General features: G+C 44.0%; 2 long non-coding RNA genes across 3 annotated transcripts; both read right to left on the bottom strand.

Annotated features, from left to right (window-relative positions):
* Positions 1-276: 276 nt before the first annotated feature.
* Positions 277-6,636, bottom strand: LOC135330370 (uncharacterized). 2 transcript variants are annotated; one of them, XR_010392356.1, is made up of 4 exons: positions 6,179-6,636; positions 4,060-4,210; positions 2,669-2,840; positions 277-2,209 (listed from the first exon to the last, which is right to left on the bottom strand). It is a non-coding gene; the product is annotated as an uncharacterized LOC135330370 (long non-coding RNA). The 2 variants fall into 2 exon arrangements; XR_010392355.1 differs by having other exon boundaries at positions 277-2,840.
* A 1,645-nt stretch (positions 6,637-8,281) lies between these two features.
* LOC112991403 (uncharacterized) lies at positions 8,282-18,932 on the bottom strand. The gene is made up of 3 exons (XR_003261288.2): positions 18,768-18,932; positions 10,085-10,244; positions 8,282-9,986 (listed from the first exon to the last, which is right to left on the bottom strand). It is a non-coding gene; the product is annotated as an uncharacterized LOC112991403 (long non-coding RNA).
* Between the last annotated feature and the right edge of the window lie 428 nt (positions 18,933-19,360).

Below are 19,360 nucleotides of genomic sequence, written 5' to 3'. Positions count from 1 at the left end.
AGTGCTGGAGGCACAGCACGTTTGGGGGGGGGGGGGGCTGTTGTGCACTTAATACTTCTGGAAATAAGAGCACGTTGTTAAGTGACCATCTAGAGATTTAAAAACCTGTAACGAGAGTTTCATTTTATGTCAGTTTTAGTTCTGAGGTTAGTAGGCATGCTCATATGGATGAAGAATCAGATTAAGCATGTATATAAACTGAACGTATGATAATAATAGTCTGTGCAATTACTGCTTGGAAATCTGTTTTATTTCAGACAAGTGGGTGTATAATGATTGTTTTTAAATCTTAACTTCTATTGTATGAATATGTGTGGGTATAGATATATGTATGTAGACATATGTATATCACAGAAAGATACCATCTCCCGCAAACAACACAGCAAGAAATATCCCATCAGCACAAACGATCGTCAGTGCATTCTGAGTTCACAGGAGTGTCTAAAAGCAAGACTATTCTGTGTGGTTTTATGTTTCAGTGCAAACACTTCACAGAAGGCTTCTGTTGTTATTAGTGCTATTATTTGCAGTGGACTGTTTCCTAGAAACTCCGCTTGAGATGATGGGCTTTTAGGGGGTGCATTGGATGAGCACATAACACCCTGGCTGGACATTAACCCTCCTCTCAGCGCAGTACTTGCTGCAAAGGCACCATATCTGGAGTACATCAGCCTTTAGCACCCGAGAGCATCTGGCGTTTAGATGTTCATCCACTGATAAATCAACTGAAGGCCCAGGCTGTTGTGGCACTACCATGTTTCTTTGAAAAACAGCATCTCCTTTCTGGGGAGACAACTGCTGCGGGGGGTCAGACCTGCTGAACAGGCCACGAGGATGAGCGCTGGCTGGAGGGTGTTCACAGTGGCAGGAGATGAAGGTATCTGCTGTGGTCATCCCAGCTCACCCCAGGAGAAATCAGCGCAGACGCTGGTACGATGGCTTCTGTAATGGGCAAGGCAAGAAAATAATAAAGGCAGGCAGGCTGTCAGAGAGGATTTTAGCAGCCTGTACTCACATAAATCTTCTGACCTAGTTTCTAAAAAGGCCTATATAAGGAAGGATATTCTCCACTGAGCGAGCAGCTAATAAGCAGTGCCAGCATTTAAGATTTTGGAGTGCATCAGTTCTGAGATTCAGCTATCTCTTCCTGGAAAAAAAAATAAAAGCACAGAAAGCAAACATTCTACAAAGTAAATTCCCCCCGCCCCAGCTCTAGCACAAGGGCCATGTCTCCACCGCGCTGAGAGCTGGCACGATGGCCCCGGAGCCATTGCTCTCTTTGCCTCCCCGCAGGTGAGCTGCCAGGTGGACTGTACCAGGAAGGAAAATTTTCAGCTAGAAATTATCACAACTCCCCAGCGTGTTTTTCTGGAGTCACTACAGATGTCCCTTGAACTACATGTTTGCACAAACATCCATGACTACAGAGTCTTGGCATTGCCCTCTTAAAATTCCCTGATGGACTCTTTCCTTTTTTTTTTTTTTTTTTTTTTTTTTTTTTTTTTAATAGTTTACAGCATGCTGGATGTGAAACTGTTGACAGACTTAAGCCTACACAGACAGAAAGGCCTCCCATATCAACCAGCATGACCACAGTGTGAAGTTCCCTGCGCCTTTGGGTCCTCCATTCCTGGGTGGCCAACGGGAGAGGTTCGGAGGCTTCCCTGCTCCAGAGACACACAGCTGCAGGCCCAGCCCTCCCACTGCCGCTGGGACTGTAGGTACTCAGCACCTCTGAAAACTAGTCCAAATCTTATCAAGATGGACTTTGAAAAACAGGAAACCTAGAGCGATTGTCTAAATCTCATAATTCTGGACAGTTTTCACATCTGACAGATATTATTTCACTGCTTACATTAGTTCTAGCTGGGTGTACAGCAATAATTGGCACTGGTACTACTTCTAATTTATTGAGTTGAAGGATAAATAGTCCTTGTAAGAATCACAGGATTATTTTTCATGTCTTTCTCCTTTCAAGAGCTGCTTCATGTGTTTTAAGGAGTAAAAGACATCACGCTGTTTTAATGCTTCTTACCCACGAATCAAAAAAGGGATATGTCAGAAATTACATAGAAGTGCCTTCCTCTGTAAGAACTCCAGCTTATTTTTGTAGACTGAGGTGTACAAACCTCAGCTCGGAACAGTCTGCTCCTCAGGGTGATGATGTTTTCAAGGCCACTGGGAGAGAGTGGAAACCAATTGTGTAGTGCTGTGGTTGGAAGAAGAGAGATGGTTTGGCAGGTAAATCATCTAATATAATTCATTCGCTAACTTTCTTGCTTTCCCCTTGGAGGAACACTTATGGGAGAAGACTATCCATGTATTTTTGCTTGTATAACTGCAAAAAACCATAGCCAGATATTGGTGCTCTCGAGGAGTAGCCTAGTAGCTTGTACTTTATGTGGCATGGAGACGAGTACAAAGTAAGGGCTATTTATTACCATGCCTTTCTTTAAATGTTTTCCTAACCTTCTTCTTATATTAATTTTTTCTTCTCATACAGTAATTTCATGGAAAACACTTCCTACGAGAACCTCTGAAATACCTCAGGTACCCCCTATCAAACCTCCTAGCTTCCTGGGGATTTCCACTTTATCTGGGTCAAAACCCAAGCACAGAGACAGTAAATGTCTGGTTGAAGGGTACGGAGCAGAGTCACAAGCACCACCTTCCCCTCTCGACTGCCATCGCCACCGCTTTGGCCGTGTGAGCATCTCCCGTTGCCCTCTGCGCTGCCTCCGCGAGGGGCAGGGATCAGGACGAACGCGGCGCTCGGGCGGAGGCCTCCCGGCACTTCCGTAGGATGCCCCTGTAATAGTTTCCACTGCATGTTCTCTCCTCTGTGAAAAAAAATAAAAAAAGGAAAAGAAATCTAAAGCTTTTTTAAAAAAATAAAATAGCGAGCCCCAGGGGAACGTATGACACAGTCTCCCTCCTCCTCCTTTCAGCGCTGTCTTGTACAACATACCCTGCCTTGTGGGAGGACCTCTGAGAGGAATTTGCCACAGGTGCTAGTAAAAACTAACCGCATTTTTCTTGCAGCTTCATAACCATCTGCCTCATCGGTATGTTGAAATCCTTTGGTGCAGTGTGTGCTGTTCAGCTACAAATAACCTCAAAGCAGGTTTGCCGAGACTGAAGAGAGACCAGAAGACTAGTAGACCGTCGTAGTGCTACAATTTTTTGCCCCTCTCTAACCTTTCACAACACCTACCTGTTTATTAGGTCTTTATAGCACTTAAGCATACTTGTGGCTTTCTGTAAAATTGCAAAACAACAAATGTCCCCCGATTCTCAGGAAACCATACAAAACCACATTAGAAATCTGTCAGCTATTCTGAAACGCGTTCTCACTGTGCCTGCTTCGGTAGGGATGAGGAGACAGAGAGAGACCAGAAGAAAAACTGACCTGACATTATGCCCGAAACTGCAACGAAAACAAACGTTAAAACCTGCTTCAGCTTTTAAAAAAAGTAAATATCATTGCATTTTTCTTTTTTCTTTATAAGTTTGGCTGCCTTGGGATTTCCTGCTCTTGGATAAACTTGAAGTTGAAACATCTCAAAGCGAAGAGAGACCAGTCTGGCTTTGCCATGCTGCCTGTGCTGGGCAGTAGCGGGAAAGGGCTGCGTGTTTCCCACCCGACCGGCTCGTTGCGCAGAGGGCGCACGAGGGTGGGCAGCACCGTCCGCCCTCAGCACAGGCAGAGAGTCCTTCCTGGTGCCGGTGCCTCTTCCGCCCAGAAACCCACAGTGACACCGTCCTTTTTCACGCTGCTCACTTTTACGCCTTTTGGTCCGGGTCAGATACACAGCTGCACAAGCCCTTCTCCTTCTTTGGCTTTCGGGGTTTCATTTGCAGCTGCCGGGGCGGCTTGGGGGCTCCCTGAGGGACACTGCCCTCCGGCTCTGGCTGCCCTGCAGGTCTCCTATGAAAGCACAGCTTGCCTTTGATTTGCCCTGTTCTTTCCCACGTTCTTAGACTTCTGGGTGCTTTCACCGCGCTGCGTGTGCTAACCTCCCACAGGCCTCCCGGGCGCCCCAGGGGTGAGCACGGCACCTGGAAAGCTGGGGGGCTGCTCCTGTCCTCCTGGGCTCTCTGCCTGTCCAGGCATCCTAGTGTCTTGGAGACGGAGTCCTCCAGCGAAAAGTGGACAGCATCTGAGTTGGGGGAGAGAAACAGGTGCTTCCAGGGCACGAATCATCTCATCCTGAAGCAGATGCATAAAAAAAAGTTAGACTCTTCTACAGATGTCTATTTATCTCTGTTGATTACAAAGTGATGGGTGTACATGCAGACAAGTCCAATTGGAGATGCCTACAGAGAGGTGAAAGCCTCCGAAGTGGATAGTGGAGAGTGGCCTCCAAAGTCAGCAGCCATCAAATAAAAAGGATCTCAGTGCTCTTGCAGCTCAATCCTCCTACTTTCAGTGTAGAAGACTGTTCCTGGCACAGAGCTAGGTGTCCTTTCAATCAAGCTAAAGCTCCTCATTGACTTCCATCTCTTGTGACCAAACATTCACAGCTCCTGTGTTGCCTGGGAGACCCTCTTGTGCCGAGGGCTGGTTACAGCAAAAGCCTTGTGTGACAGGGCTGATGCTCTTAGTTATTTCCTCCAAAAATTGTTTGGCAAAAACTGTCATGTATTTGAAAAGGCATCTTGCTGTTGTCTCACCCCACGCGGAGCTGGATGGACTGGTAGGGGAACAGCTAGAGGAGACAAGGACAGTCAGAGGATTCAACAACTTTTGGGCTTCTCTAAAAAGAGAGGAGGTATTCTCTTTAAGAGAGGAGGCCTCTCTTTAAGAGAGGAGGTATGAAAGAACACTACGAAATAATGAATGCGATGGAGGCAGCAAGCCGGGGGATGATTCTAGTTCTCTATATAACAAGTCTAAGGAGCACCCCAGCCAAATAAGCATGTTAAAATATTTTAAATAAATGAAAAGAACATTTTTTTTGTCCATTGCATCATTAAATTATAGATCTCATTGTCACAGCACGTAACTGGACTCAAAAAGGAATCAGACAACTCAGGTGGCTGATCACTGTATTTTGCCTGTTTCTTACACTCTGTGCTGAGGCATCTGCTGCTTAATGACTATGGCTGAAAATGGAATAGTGGGCTAGATAGGCATTTGATCTGACTCATTGCATTGGCCAAAAACAGTGGGTGGTGAAATCTTCTGGTGTTTTGTTAGATGGCTCTTTACAGCCTGTGTCTGCTAGCTCCAGAATGGTTTTATGGTTCATACAGGTCACACCCCTCTAGTGCCCATTGCTGCTGCTGGGATGAAATTAAAATTACAGCTCTCTCCTTATCCAACTAGTATTGAATTGGTTATCGATCTACTACAGGGTTCAGGCCATAAACGTCTGAATTCACAGAGTTACCTAATAGATACTTAGCTAGTAAAAGTGAGTCTCAGGGAATTTTAACTTACAATTTTCAGGAAATAATTATCAGATATTTTCTCACTCTTTCATTCTAGTTATGGTATTCTATTCTGATTTGTGAATACTATTTAACCATTAATTTATTGAAAGAAAGATCATGAGAATAATTTATTGAGGATGGGAGAACATTGCACAATACGTGCTCCGAATTAGTCACAGAAGGAAATCGTATCTATATTTATTACAATCTGCATTAGTATCTTAATCATCTAGCTAGTGAACAAAGAATAGCGTCTCTATCACCAACAACTCTGTGAACCTAGCTCAGTTTTTTGGCATCATCTTCGAAACCAAAACCTTTTGGATGTATCAAAGCAGTTCCCTTCAGAACTTATTAACTGCTTAATTAACTGCTTAATCCTGCCTAACTTTAGTGTATCAGCATTTCCAAAAGTTTTCAGCATTTGTGGTTTTGCCGCCACCATTCAGCAAAATACAACCCAAATTCATGAACCAGCTTGGCCAGCCTGAAAGTGCATTTTCCAATGAATCAATGACTCACTAAACCAATTTCTCCCAGCTCTAGAGCTGCAGCAGTTCATGGAAGCCAGCTCTTCGTTCAGTGATGACTATCAGAGCTGATTCCACCGTAGGAGTGTTGAAAGCCTGGTTCGTGGGCTGTACAGCCGTCTAGAACTATTTTCTGTGGTAAGTCGAATACTTCTGGCACTTCCTCCTCTGCCTTTTCATTTAATCTGTCAGATTTGCAGTATAGTATTTACCAGGGATAAACTTGTTAGACTTCGCGTTCTCTTTCTGGTCGGCTTGCGCTTTGATTTACGTGGCCGTTGTGTGCCGTTTGTCCCTCTGCTTTCGGCTGGACTGGTTTCACCTCCTGGAGGCTGCACAGTCAGCTGTGGGTCCTGCCAAAGATCCACAACCTGACACCGTATAGGAAAGGAAGACGAAAAAAGTCCCTTATTTGGCCTACAGATATTTCTCCCTAGTACAGAGAAGCTGCCCCAGCTGTATTCGGAAAATTGCTCCCAAATCGGCAGCTGCCCCGATGAGGCAGAGTGCCATCACTGCGGTGTTGCCTGCTGCTCCGCGCCAGGCTGGCAGGAAGAGCTGTCTGTCCTGCCCTCCTCCACCCCTCCACGGCCTGCGGCTGCAGGAGCCTGCGAGGGTTTGTGCCAGCGCCCTTCGCCCTTGAGGCCTGGCCAAGCCACGTCCTTGGCCTTCTCCCACCACTGCTGCTCACTCTTCTCCAAAGACCCAGAGGGGCGAGAAGTGCCGTGTGGTTGGGTCTTCCCCTCCCGTCCAGGCCGTGCGCCACTTCCCCTGCCTACGTCCTGACTCAGCACTGACTGCTCAGCCCGCGCCTCTGCTCCGCGCTGGTGGCAGCTCGACGTGCAGCTGCCGCTACCTGCCTTGAGCCCCTGCAGCCTCTTCTCTTCCTCGGTCCCCCAAGCAGGAGGGTAAGGGCCCTGTCCGGGCCATGTCCACGCCAGCATTCTCATCCTCAGAGCACCCCGAGCTTTTCTACTGCCAAACTCCCAGGCTCATCCCAAACACCCCCGAATGATCCCTTCTCCCCAGCATCACCCAGCTCCTTCTCCAGCCCTGCCACTCTCAGGTACTGCTGTATCAAGAAAGGCAGAAGCAGGTCCCTTGCTAGGGACAACAAGGCAGTTAATGTTACTTTAACATTGTCACTGATAGCATAGCAGTTCGTCTGTGACACGTGAGCATACTTTGAATAATCACAACTTTTTTGGGGCCCTTCATTTACTTTCCAGTGAGGTACAGAGTATTTGGCAACGTTCCTAAGTGACTTTAGCAGTGGAGGAAGCAGGGACCCCCTGCTCTAGACCACATCATGGTGGAGCTGTGGGCCAGGGGGCCCATGGACTTGATTTTTCAGCCACCCAGTCCCTCACTTCTTTCTACAGCTACTAAGTTTTCCTGCAGCTCTTCACAGCTCTTGTATTCCACTTACCTTATCTGTCTGCTAACCCTTGAACCTCCTTCCACTGCCTGTGTGTGTTGTCATCCAGTTCTTACTAAACTGAGCTGTCTCTTTGGGAAGCAAAGCACACTGCTCAATATTCAAAGTGTAACAAAATTCAGTAAGGCAGGAAAGGAAGTCTTCCTGAATTACTAAATAAAAGTGCTGATAACATTTGCTATTACTGGAGACCTGCTGGTCACTCAAATACTTCATCAGGAGCTAGCTTTTGTATTTAGGTTATGATTCTGCAGTTTAACGATAACTTATTCAGAGAAGAAGAACAAAAAAAAACAAAAAACAAAAAAAGAAAGAAAGAAAGAAAGAAAGGGGATTTAGAAGCTGTCACAATGGAAAAAATCCCTTTCTCCACCGAAGGGTAGCAAGGTGGGTTCAAAGGGTTTAATTTGTCCCATAATTTCAGACTGAATAAATACATTGAGTAGATAAAACAGTATGAAGTGAAGCATTTCAAAACAAAACATTGTTTTTCATAGAAAAATCAAATCATTCTATTCCGAAAAAGAAGTGGCAGCTTTCAAGCTTATTAAAATATCTCTTTTTTTTGTTTTAATTTTCTGAAACATTTTGTCTGAATGGGCACCTTCCTGAAAAAGGGGTTTGTTTTTAACACAAGAGTATTTTCCAGTGGGAAAATAAATAAATAGATGAATAAATGTATATGCATGTCTATATATGTGTATATATATTTTTTGCATTGCAAACTTTCTAGCCAGTTGCACTCCCTACCAGACTGGGACTCAGATGGCCAAAGTCCTGGTCTGGCAGGTGACACAGACCTGCAGCGTGACTGCCATCAGGTCACTTCCCTCAGGCCGCAGCTATGCTGGTAATTGGGCTTGCCGTGTAGGTCACTCCAAAGCCCATACTGCCCAGATGTATCTACAGCAAGCCCCTGGATGCGGCTGTTAGTAGCTGCCCTACTCACCCACGGGACCACTGGCTTCCTTGGGCTTGGTGACCCTACTGGCACTCCCGTCCTTGCTGGCAGTCTCAGCCACACCTGGAGCCCACCCAGGTGTGCAGAAGTGCAGGTGGGTGCTCAGCAGCTCCAGCTCCAGAGTCCCTGCTACAGCCAGTGCTTCCTTCCCCTTCTGCCCCAAAGCCAGGCCAGTTCCTTGCAGGATGGTGCCTCGGGTACCGGAGCCAATCAGCTTTGCTGCATGCTGCTGGCGATGCCCCAGGCAAGCAAGGGCAGCTCAGGTCCTTCAGACGAGAAGACAGAGCATTAAATGCCAGAAAACCTGAGCTCAGTGCTTGTATTTCCTATCAGACTTTGTATCTTAATCGCCTGTTCAGGCTATAAATTCTTTGACGAGGGACTGTGCCTTGTGATATGTGCGTACCACAGCTAACGCGGCATGTTTCCATTGCTAGCTGTTACCACGACACAGTAGGAGTTTGCAAAGGCGCTTTCAGCTTTCTGAAATAAGTGCACTGACAATTCTGTCTAGCTACTTGTCAATGGTCAGAGATCTTGTTAGCTTCTAGATTTTGAGTTCTTTGTGTCTCTGCCTAAGTCGTCTTTTATGCAAGAAAAATGCTTATGGCAATACAGACACTACCACAAAGCAACGACAATCACAATTATAGGTTAGTGGTTCAGCCGTGCTGTCCTTCCTTCACAGCAGATGCGTTTGAGGGAATGACCTATATTTGGTTTGTGGCTACACAGTACCTGGTATATCACAACCCCAGACGCTCCCCTCCTGTTATTCATATTGACTAATAATAATAACAACAAGAAGTTCTTCGCAAGCTGTTTACCACCCACACATATCTACCCCCAAAAAACCCCAGAGGAAATAACATGAAGTAATATGTTGTTTCTATTTATAATCAGAAAAAAAGATGATTCCCAGTAATAAAACAGATAGATGTTTATCTGCTGTGACAGAAATGTTGAGTCGATTTTTTGAAATTCCAAACATGAAGTTTCTTTTGCCTGTGTCAAAGCTGTTTCATCTGCTCTCACAACCTACACCACCACCTCCTCTTTCTCGTTGTCTTCACCAAACTCCTTCCCTCATTCCTCGGGGTGCCTGGTTACATGTGAAGCAACTGCCCGGGCCCACCCCGGCAAGGTCGGGGCTGCCTCCTGCCCCCAGGGACTGCGTGGCTTTTTGTCACGACTTTGGCCCGTGGTGCCGTCTCTGCTAACCGGCTCTGCAGGCAGCTCGGGTGGGAAACTCACTGTAGCTTCATGGTCACCTGCCCAGTGGCTTTGGCAAAGGCTTCAGAAACACATAAGGTGCCTCTGCGCTATTAATCATTTCTCCATCTTCTGCCTCAATTTTCCTGGCTATAAAATAGGAGAAATCAAGTAGCTCTTTCCTGTAAAAGGATTTGAGGTCCAGGGTGGAAAAGGCTGGAGTTAGATCCATTGCTATAGACCCAAAGGCATCAGCATCTCTTTGTGCTCCATACTGCTTTCAAATATCTCTCTTCCCAAAGAGTTCCAGAATAAACAGACAAGTTGGAGTGGACATCACTGTCTTTCCTTGCGGTGTGGTCATTCACAACCTTCCCATCCTCTTCCCTCATGCTTTTGTCCTAAGAAACTTAAGGCAAAGCCGTCGTTAACATCTCTTCTAAAATCACCCTCCTCTTTCAAGGGATTCAGCCAGTTGGCAAGGCCATACATTTGCACAGCTCTTACCTGAGTAAATAAATATGTTGTTTTCCTCACTGTGCAGTTGGGGAAAGTGGGCCACCGAGTCTGAGTGACATGGCTCTGGTCACACAGGAAGGCTGTGGCAGAACCCAGATGTGAAACCAGATTTCTTTTCAGTCTGAGTTCTACCACTTCTAGAAAATAGCTAAAACAAAACAAAACAAAACAGCTTGTCAAGACACATCCTGAAACTGCCTAATTATATTAACAATAGCCACAGAGATATGGGACATTTTTGCAGTTGAGTGGGTGCTTCAAACTTTCAATTATTTAGTGTGCTCTTTTTTTCATTTGAAGCATTGTTTGAAGTTGCAGTTTACAGTTTCCTATCCTACATGTTCTGACAAAAATACTGTGACATATTTTCCCTGCTAAATAGCTAGAGTAGCATAAATGATTCAGGATCTAGAAAGTGCCTTTACCAAGAGAAATTCAAGCAATTTGCTCTATTAAATCAAACTGAGGAATAAAGAGACAATTTCATCCTGGTCTCTGTGAATTTAGGTTGGGAAAAGGAAAGATTTGACCTGCTAGTCGGTGGAAATAAGAAGTATTGACAGATGAGAGGAAAAACAACCAAGACTTTCATCTTTTCTTTCTTTCTGTCTGTCCGCCTCTCTGTCAATCTAGTAGGAAAGGGAAACAAATCTGTGAAACTGAGGTTAATTAATCATTGGCACAGCTCCTTGAAAGAAATGACAAATCCATCATCATTTGAAGTCTTTGAAATGAGAGCTAGATGTCTTGTTAAATATCTTCTAGTCTAGTTGAGTTTACTGGTTCAGTTGTGCTCAGTAAGGTGATTTCCAGGGAAGCTGGAAGGAGGATTCATACTGATGTATCCTGGAAGACAGAATTAGCTCAATACATAAGACACAGCCTTTGGAAATGTATGCAGCAAAAAATGCACACGTGCTTATTTATACATCACAAAAAATGTGTTACAGTTTGGGACAAATTTTCTACAATAAAATATACCCTATCGATGCCCGTCCTTCACCTCATTCCAATTTTTGTTTTTCTAATGGTTGGCTATAGAGAATTTGTGGCTGGAGCCATCTTTAGCGTGTTCTGCTCCTGCAGCACAACACTTACACGTGTGTATGACTGCCAGATTTCTATTCCTCCAGCTTGAGCTTTCAAGTGCTTGAGGAGTTTCCTGGCCTGACTTAGAGATGATCTGAATTATACTTTCTGCAGAAAGAAGCAGCTGTTAATCAGTAAGAGAGAACATCACTAGAGCCTTAATGTTTTCTCAGTCTCTAAACCCCAAGATGTTGTTTACCCTAAAGGATATAAATGCTATCTATGCCATGCCTGCACCATCTATTGTTTTCCCACGATGTCAAAGAGATTTCTTGATTTTTCTCTTCCAGGCATGTGTTCAAGGCTGAAACTACACTAAGATGACAAATCTGAGGGCCAAAATTGAGTTCAGTGCTCAGGAGCCAAGACGAACCACTCTCACTTAAAAGGAGCTGAGGGTTTACATGTTGCAAAGAACCATCTCTTTGCAGCCAGGTGGCTCAATGTTGGCCTGTTCTAAAGAGATACTTTTTCAACCATTTTATTCTAAGACGATAAAAGTGTTTATATAGATAGCAATTCAAGATGCCTTAAGCTTTGTTTCAAAGGACCTTAAGCTTTGTGTTTGTTCTTTCAGACTCCATGAAGTTTTCGTAATGAAACCCCAAAAACTAGGTGAAATATATGGTTTGGTCTGGAAACCATGAGCAATTCTGTGGTTTTGCTTGGGTTTGTACTGAAACTAGTCAAAACTAGGTAGCTTTTTCTGGCTGAATTTTACTTAGAGATTTTGAATTCATTCATACTTGAAACTGAGAGCGAAATGTAGGGGGCATGAACCCATATAGTCTAAGAGAAGGAAAAAGGGTTTGCATGAAACCGCAGGTCAGGTTTGCTAATTGAGTTTAGCACCAGTTTGAGCTGCTCTGCGTTGTTTGCTGCTGACTCACTGAACCATGGCTGCTGTTCAATGGACCCTATGACTCTTGGCTACTTGTGATTGCCATGTTGTTGTGGGAGTACACATGTACTGATACATTGCTGTTTTCAGGGCAGCATCTTTGAATGCACAGATGAGCCTAGAGTCTTGCAGAATTCCTTCTGCTTTTCTCTAACCAACTGGATATCCACATGGTGGATTTCTCCAAAGTGGAGAAAAAGTAAGGAGGAGTACCGCTGCCAGAAAAACGCTGGTTACGTGGTACAGCAATTCATGGTGATGGTCCCTTTGATTGTCTCTCGGACCCCTCAGCTGCTCTCCATCTGTTCTGGGAAGGGTGAAAAACCTGCTTTTCCATCAGAAGTGCCCCTGTGGTGTGTTGCATGCTGAAGGAAATACTAAGACCTTTGTATAAAGGCATCGAAATCAGAAAAAAGGAATTTGGGGAAAAAATTCAAGAATGCCGAAGATTAAATTTTTCAGCCTAAGCCTACAGAAATTGAGCCTGACATTGTGAAGTGTCCTGGGTTACATTAATTCAAGAGAAGCTGAAGGCGAAATGATGTGAATATCAATGAAAATGCACAGAGCTTTTGTGCACTGTGACTGCAATCAAAGACAGAAACACCAGACTTAATTCTGCAGAGGGCATGCAGAACGCGGTATGTGTTGGATACGTCCTTCTCATGGATAAAAAATACAGCTTTGCATATTTCTAGGGTAGCTGCTCCTGCGAAAGTACTAGCAGATGCAGTATTTTGCCTGACATTTCCCTTTGAAGGGACAAAGAAAAACTGTATCTCAAGGCTGAGTATTTTTCTTTTGCTTTTTCAATCTCTCCCATAAATTTTCTCTTGCTTATGTAAATGAATGGCCAGTTTTTCAGAAGCAATCATGCCCTGACAATCCTGGGCAGCCATGGCTGTAGTGTAACACAGTGATTGATGCCTTGGCTTCCCTATCCCCCTCCCTGGATGCACCTGACCGAGGTGGCACTCATTCCCTGGGTCACTGCTGCAGGGTGATAGTGGGTGATATCATTTAATTCCCAAACTTAGTGTTCTCAACAGCTTTATCCTTGATTGGTACCCACTCAGAAAGGTGACATCTCTCTCACATCGTGGGTATGATTTTTTGCAAACATTGCTAACAGGACTCACCCTCCTAATTCACAAGGACCTCAATCATTTCCCCTGCCTTTAGCTATCCAAAAGGCATCCAGACCAAACTGCTTCCTTAGGCTACTTCTATAACTTCTTCATGGTGGTGGCTAGGGACACAAACACTACCAGAATGATTCACTCCATCTAACTAAGATAACTATTTCAGGCTAGGATGAATCACTTACCAGAGGTCCCATTTCTCTGCACTAGCTAGGGAGAGAGCACAGGACTGCTTAACCAACACCTGCCCTCAGAATTGGCACAGGGAGCAGAGATGCATTGCACCCACAGCATTCCTGGAAATCCTACCCCTTGTCAACAAGCAGAACTTGTGAAAGCCAAACTTACCTGCTGCCAAACAACCCTGAAAATTCACTGCAGAAAAATGCTGGTCTGGAGCTGCAAATTAGCACAATTGCAAATTTGCATAATTGCAGATTACACAGGGCTGGAATCTGAACAGCTCCATTTAGAGATGTTGATTGCAGCTAAACACTGTATTGCTCCAAGGAGGTGACTTGCTACTATTTTTAATGGTGATTTTTTTTACTTTTAGCTGTATCTATGAGAGACTAGAATGGAGGCAGTGCTGGCAGGTGGCCCAGGCTCATAACTGAAAGCTGCCAGTGGCTTGGGTCTGATCTGTGCTAATTACCATGAATAAAAAGCTCCAGGTGACTTTCATGATTCAAGGCTGGTCAAAACATCTTTCTTGCTCCAGTCTCAGGATTCCCACCAGTCCCACATCCTGAGGCAAAGCACAGCTTAGCGATTAGGACACTGTCTGAGCAGTTAGGGTCTAATTCCTTCTTTTAACAATGATTTCTTGTGTGGCTTTGGCCAGATCACTTAAGCTACAGCTAAGATGCACTTGGCAGTAGCTTTTCTCTACGTGCTCAGGCTCCTGATTCAACTCGCATCCACTCTGTAGAGGCTTGAGGGCCTTTTCGGGGAGCAGCAGATGCAGAGCAACTCTGTGTAGGGACAAATGTGAGCCAGCACCGGCCATGTCCCCAACAAGTCCCCTTTCCAGCTGGTAAGGGCCAAAGCAGAGCCTTTGTGTGCACCTGCATGTAAAGACGGTCCAGAGACTAGAGTGCACAGCAGTGATTAAACTCCCAAGCCCATATGGAGGCAGTTTTGGCTTCTGTATGCTTCATTTCATGTCTTGGACAGGGAAACGGGGAAACAGCAGTGCTGACCCACCTTAAATGCTTCAGTGATGTGAGGACAAACCCATCTCAGACTCTGCGGTAACCTGTAGCTCTGGTATCTAAGGCAGCTAACATACACTACAGTGGAAATTTTGCAAATTCTTTTCTTCCTTGGACTACAAGGTTGGGAAAAAATAAACAACTTCACAGTGTCTTCCATGAGAAGAAGAGTAATGGATTTTTATTATTTTGAGGACAGCAAACTACTGAAGCCTTTCAGCTTGCCAGAATTATAAATATATTTTTATTCTATATTCTTTTTCTTCCTGTGATATATAGACTGCATTTCAAGTTAGATGTGACTTCGGCTTTTCTCTGGTTCTCATATTATTTCTCAATTGGATTTAATATACAAACACCACACTCAGCAGATTGTGTGTATTTCCCTTTCTTATAAGACAAGGAGATTTATTAACAGTCAAATGTAGAATGCCATCCTTTCGTGTGGTCTTTTTTCTAATCTGGATACATTACACTGCCAGCTGAATTCAGCTCTGATGTAATTCCACTCTTCCAGTGAATTTTAACCGGCGATGATTTGGTCCCTATGAAGGTTTAATTATTTTCCATCTGACCTCCAAACCACTCAGCTCTCCTTAACCAAAAGCTTTTAATACACTTTTGTTGTGCAGGGAACACAAATAACAGGTTTTGACATAAATCAGACCAACAAGTCTGAAGTTCAGGATTACATTTCCTTCCTACAGTGGCCCATACGACAAGTTTTATATTCCTTTCATATGCAGGGAAATTCCTATTATTATAGCCTAACATTTCCAAAGCAGTGCATTTCCCAACCTGGACTATAGCCATGCCTCCAGAGAAACTTGAGCTTCTCTTTTTCACCTAAGAGGCATTTTCGAAACTATTGCTGATCTGCAGCCCAAGGTCTCTACATGCCGAGGACTCATCCTTGGGGGTGGTGGGAGGGTAGCATGCAAATGCACAAAGCCACTCACGTCTGATTCCCCACCACAGCGCAGACCCCACCAGAGTGAGCATTTCTTTGCGTGGTGTGTCATTTTTTTTTTTCAGCTTTTCCTCAAAAAGCAAGGTATTAGGCCCAAAATAAGAATGCAAGATACTTGTCAGTGATCCCTCAGTCACAGTGCTGCACCTATCTGCCAGTCCTGGGTGTATACAGACAACACTGAGTTCAGTGCTGGTTTCCCTCATATCGCACATGGTCGGTCAAACCATGCTCTCTATAGACCTCATCCAAAGTCCAGCATAATCAAATGGGGACTTTCCCTTCACTTCCGTGTGTTTTAGTGCTTATGGGTACTTTTTCCTACCACCCAAATCCATGGGTTAGAACTTCATACTGCTGTCTTGAAATTGCCTCACTGATTTTCTGAGGCCAAGATTTTCAGATGTGTCCATACCATACACAGACCAGCTAGTGTGTATGTCCTCTTTCTCTCTCTTAAGGAACTGCAAAGTGAGTCACAAACAGAGATGAATGTAGCTCTTGGTAGCTCAACTTTTGATCATGCTGCTTGAATCATACAGAAATGGCCTGATTTTCAAGAAGCGATGAGCACCATACTGGAAATGAGCACCGTACTAGAAATGAGCATCCTTCCAGTTTTCTGGAACTTTGGGTGCCTGAAATTTCCAGACACGGTTGAAAATCTCATTCTAAATAATTCTGCATTTTTAATTTAAGTGATGATTTTCATCATCACATTTCTTCCAGCTTGATAATTCCTGCATTATCTTCTTCATCCCCCTCCTGAGTCATTAATGAGAATACAGAAACGTTTAATACCCAGAAAAGAGCATTTTCATTTTGATTGAATATTATGAGCAAATGCTGCTGAAGGATACCAAAGATTTTCCAGCAAAGTAGACATCTCTCCTCTTCGGAGAGGAGGTTACATGGGGAGAACCGTTAGTGTCTGGGCAGACAGTAACTCCCGCTGAGGGAAGGCGCTCACTGACAAATCTGTGGAAGTTATTGCACTTTATAACTGTTCCATTTGTACTGCTTTATTATTGCATTTTATTATCTGTCTTAATGCCCCTGGTTTCTACCTGCACTTCGAGAAAGATGGATGGTGCATATCACATACAGTGTAAAAGGGTGTTTTTCCCCCTAGAGCCAATCTTCAGCTAATTTAATATACCTGCTTTTCTATTGCCCTACAAGGCTGACTGATATAATTCTTTTGAACAAAGAAGACAGTTTCACAGCAAGAATAAACACTGTGTAGCTTCCCAGGGAGATAATAGTGCACAATGGTAGCTCTAACCTTTCTTTTTTTTCTCTTATTTTATTCCCATCTGATGTCTATTTTTATTCAGTAATTTTATTTGAGAAACAAAATGGGAAAAGAACATTTCTATTCTTGGAAACCTTCCAATCTGTTATGAAAGCAGAAGGCTTGGATGACAGATAAGCAGCACCTACCTCAAAAGCCTGTTTTACGGCAATGGCCAAAAATATCAACACGGTAATGTTAAGAGTATGATACCGGAGTGTCATTTACTTTGTTCTGTGACCAAGCTTGGATCAGGAGCACAACTGGCACAGATTCTAATAGCTGCCTTTTTTTTTTTTTTTTTTTTTAATCTTTGTTCCAAGCTAAATTACTGACTTTCAATAGGAATTAGGCTACACTATGTTTTTGAAAATCTTACCTGTAGTGCTTTACCCTGGCAGAAGTGGGGGGTTCTCTACACTTCCAATTAATGGCAGAACCTTTCTAGCCTGGAAACTACCCAGTCTCCTCTCCTCTTCTGATGGGAAATATAGTGTATCATGTGCTAGAAACTGAAAAGCAAGGTGGGCTAAACCTCTTCTGATTCCCAAGTGAGAATTCATGTGTTACTCCCGTAGGATCAAATATTGCAGCATTTTTCAGGACTGAGGAGGTAGTTTGTGCTCAGCAACAAGATCTAGGCCCAAGCACCCATCTCCCTCAGCCTGGGCTGAGATGTGGTGTACAAACATATGGCAAAGCACAATACAAGAGAGTGAGTCATGGCAGAAAACTAAAGAACTTGTGATTCATACCTTGAGTACCAATGGCATTTTGCAGTAACCTCAGTTTAAGGATTTTGCATTTCCATTTAAAGTGATTTACAAGTGTTTGAATGTGTTTGCATGTGTTTGTGCGTGCATATGTGTGTGGGGGGGGGACTCAAGAATACTTCAGCTGAAATGGCACTATCTTTAAGGGAAGAGGTTAGAGTAGGGGTCTCTCTGTGGAGACAAGAGCCTAATAGCATATATTTGCTATGCAAGACACTTGATTATCATCACTGCTGTCATAGGAATCTGTTTGGGTAATCAAAGATACAGTATGGTGCATTTTCTCTGAGCTAGCTTAGATCTTTACAAGCTAAGGACCAGATTCTGGCAGCAAACTACATCTATAAACACGAATGATGAGAAATTTGATGAGAAATGAAGAATTGGATGAGAAATGGACCCAATTCAAGAGGAGGATGAAACAGAGAGTACTAAAGGTATCTATGCCCTCAGTGCCCCTGGATTTCAGTGGCAGTTGGGCTTCCCAAGTATCTCTGAAGAATTGGCCATTAGTGTCTTTCAGGAAGGTTTTCAGTTCTCACAGACTTCAAGCGAGGGCAAATTTCCATTGACTACATGGATGGGTTTTCAGTTCTCAGCAAGTCTGGTTTCTTTCAGCTGAAAAGTAGTTAAACAAATATTAAGAAGGGGCTGGGATATTTTGTATTTTTCTGCTAAACAGAGTCACTTGAAAACTCTACCAAGAAATAATTAGAACTTCTGGTTTTGTGGTTCACTTGTTTTCTCCCTCTTTGTCCTTTTATGCAAAGATGATTGCTGCCAAGCCTGCAGTAAGTGCTTCTTGTTAAAGAGCCGATGCAAATACAGGGTGAACATCTGCTGTTCAGCCTCTCAAACCAGAGCTTGTGAGAATGGATGCAACACTGGTCCGCAGGCATGGAAGCAGTGAGCTGTGCACTGGAAATTGGACACTACATAATTAGGCGGAGAGTGGGACAGGGTTTGTAGAGTGAAGTTATTAGGACGTAAAGGGTAATGGAGCATTACACTAAAGCTATCTCTGAAAGTGCCTCACCATCTACAAGCCAGGGGATACAGGCTACAACACCCCGAGCTGACCTAGTTAATGAGGATGTAAGGTGGTTTATTTACTGCCTAAGAGAAAGTTACAGAAGTATTCATTCATCCTGTAATGTTCACCTCTTAAAAATTACTAGATGCCTTAACAGAATGCTTCCCTTAGCTACAATTCAAGATATTTCCTCCAACAAAAAAGGGCAATCATTCATCAGTCCCATTCTTACTTAGGACAGCCTTAGGCACTTACCTTGGCTATTTTGGAATTCTCTGTTGCATAATATCGTCGCAGGACTGGATGCTCTGTGCTCCCATGCATTAATATATTACGTGATCTTACTAGAACATTTCGGCATTGCTGGCTCAGGGCTGCGATGGGCTCCGATACTTGTCAGAGAGATTTTGCTTTTGAGCCACACCTGGAAACAGAAGTGATCAGTCTAAACTTTGCATTTTTTCCATGCTGTACAAGTGGACTGATTGAATTTAGCTTAGAAAGTAACAGGCCAAATTTAATCTGCATTGCGCCTCTTTACACAGGGCTTGAATTTGTCCCTTTTTTTGCCTCATCGGTCTTCCTTAATCTCTCTTTCTTTTGCAGTCTTCACCAGTGTAGTATCTGGCTGGCTACTAATAAGTATGTTCAGCACAAGCATTTTAGAGTTTGGAGAGCTGACCGTGCAAATCCCTGTGCAACGGCAGAAGCCCATAAGCCCACAGAGAACAGCACCCTCTTGGTGATACAGAGAACGAGGTGACATAGAGCCTGACTCACCACACAGCTTGTCCCAGACCGCTGGAATTAAGCCCAGCTTCACAACCAGAAAACAGCCCTGAAACTAC

Source organism: Dromaius novaehollandiae, chromosome 20 (assembly GCF_036370855.1).
Source record: "Dromaius novaehollandiae isolate bDroNov1 chromosome 20, bDroNov1.hap1, whole genome shotgun sequence".
NCBI lineage: Eukaryota > Metazoa > Chordata > Aves > Casuariiformes > Dromaiidae > Dromaius > Dromaius novaehollandiae.
Note: the sequence above shows the minus strand (reverse complement) of the source record. Positions and strands in the feature narration are given on the sequence as shown.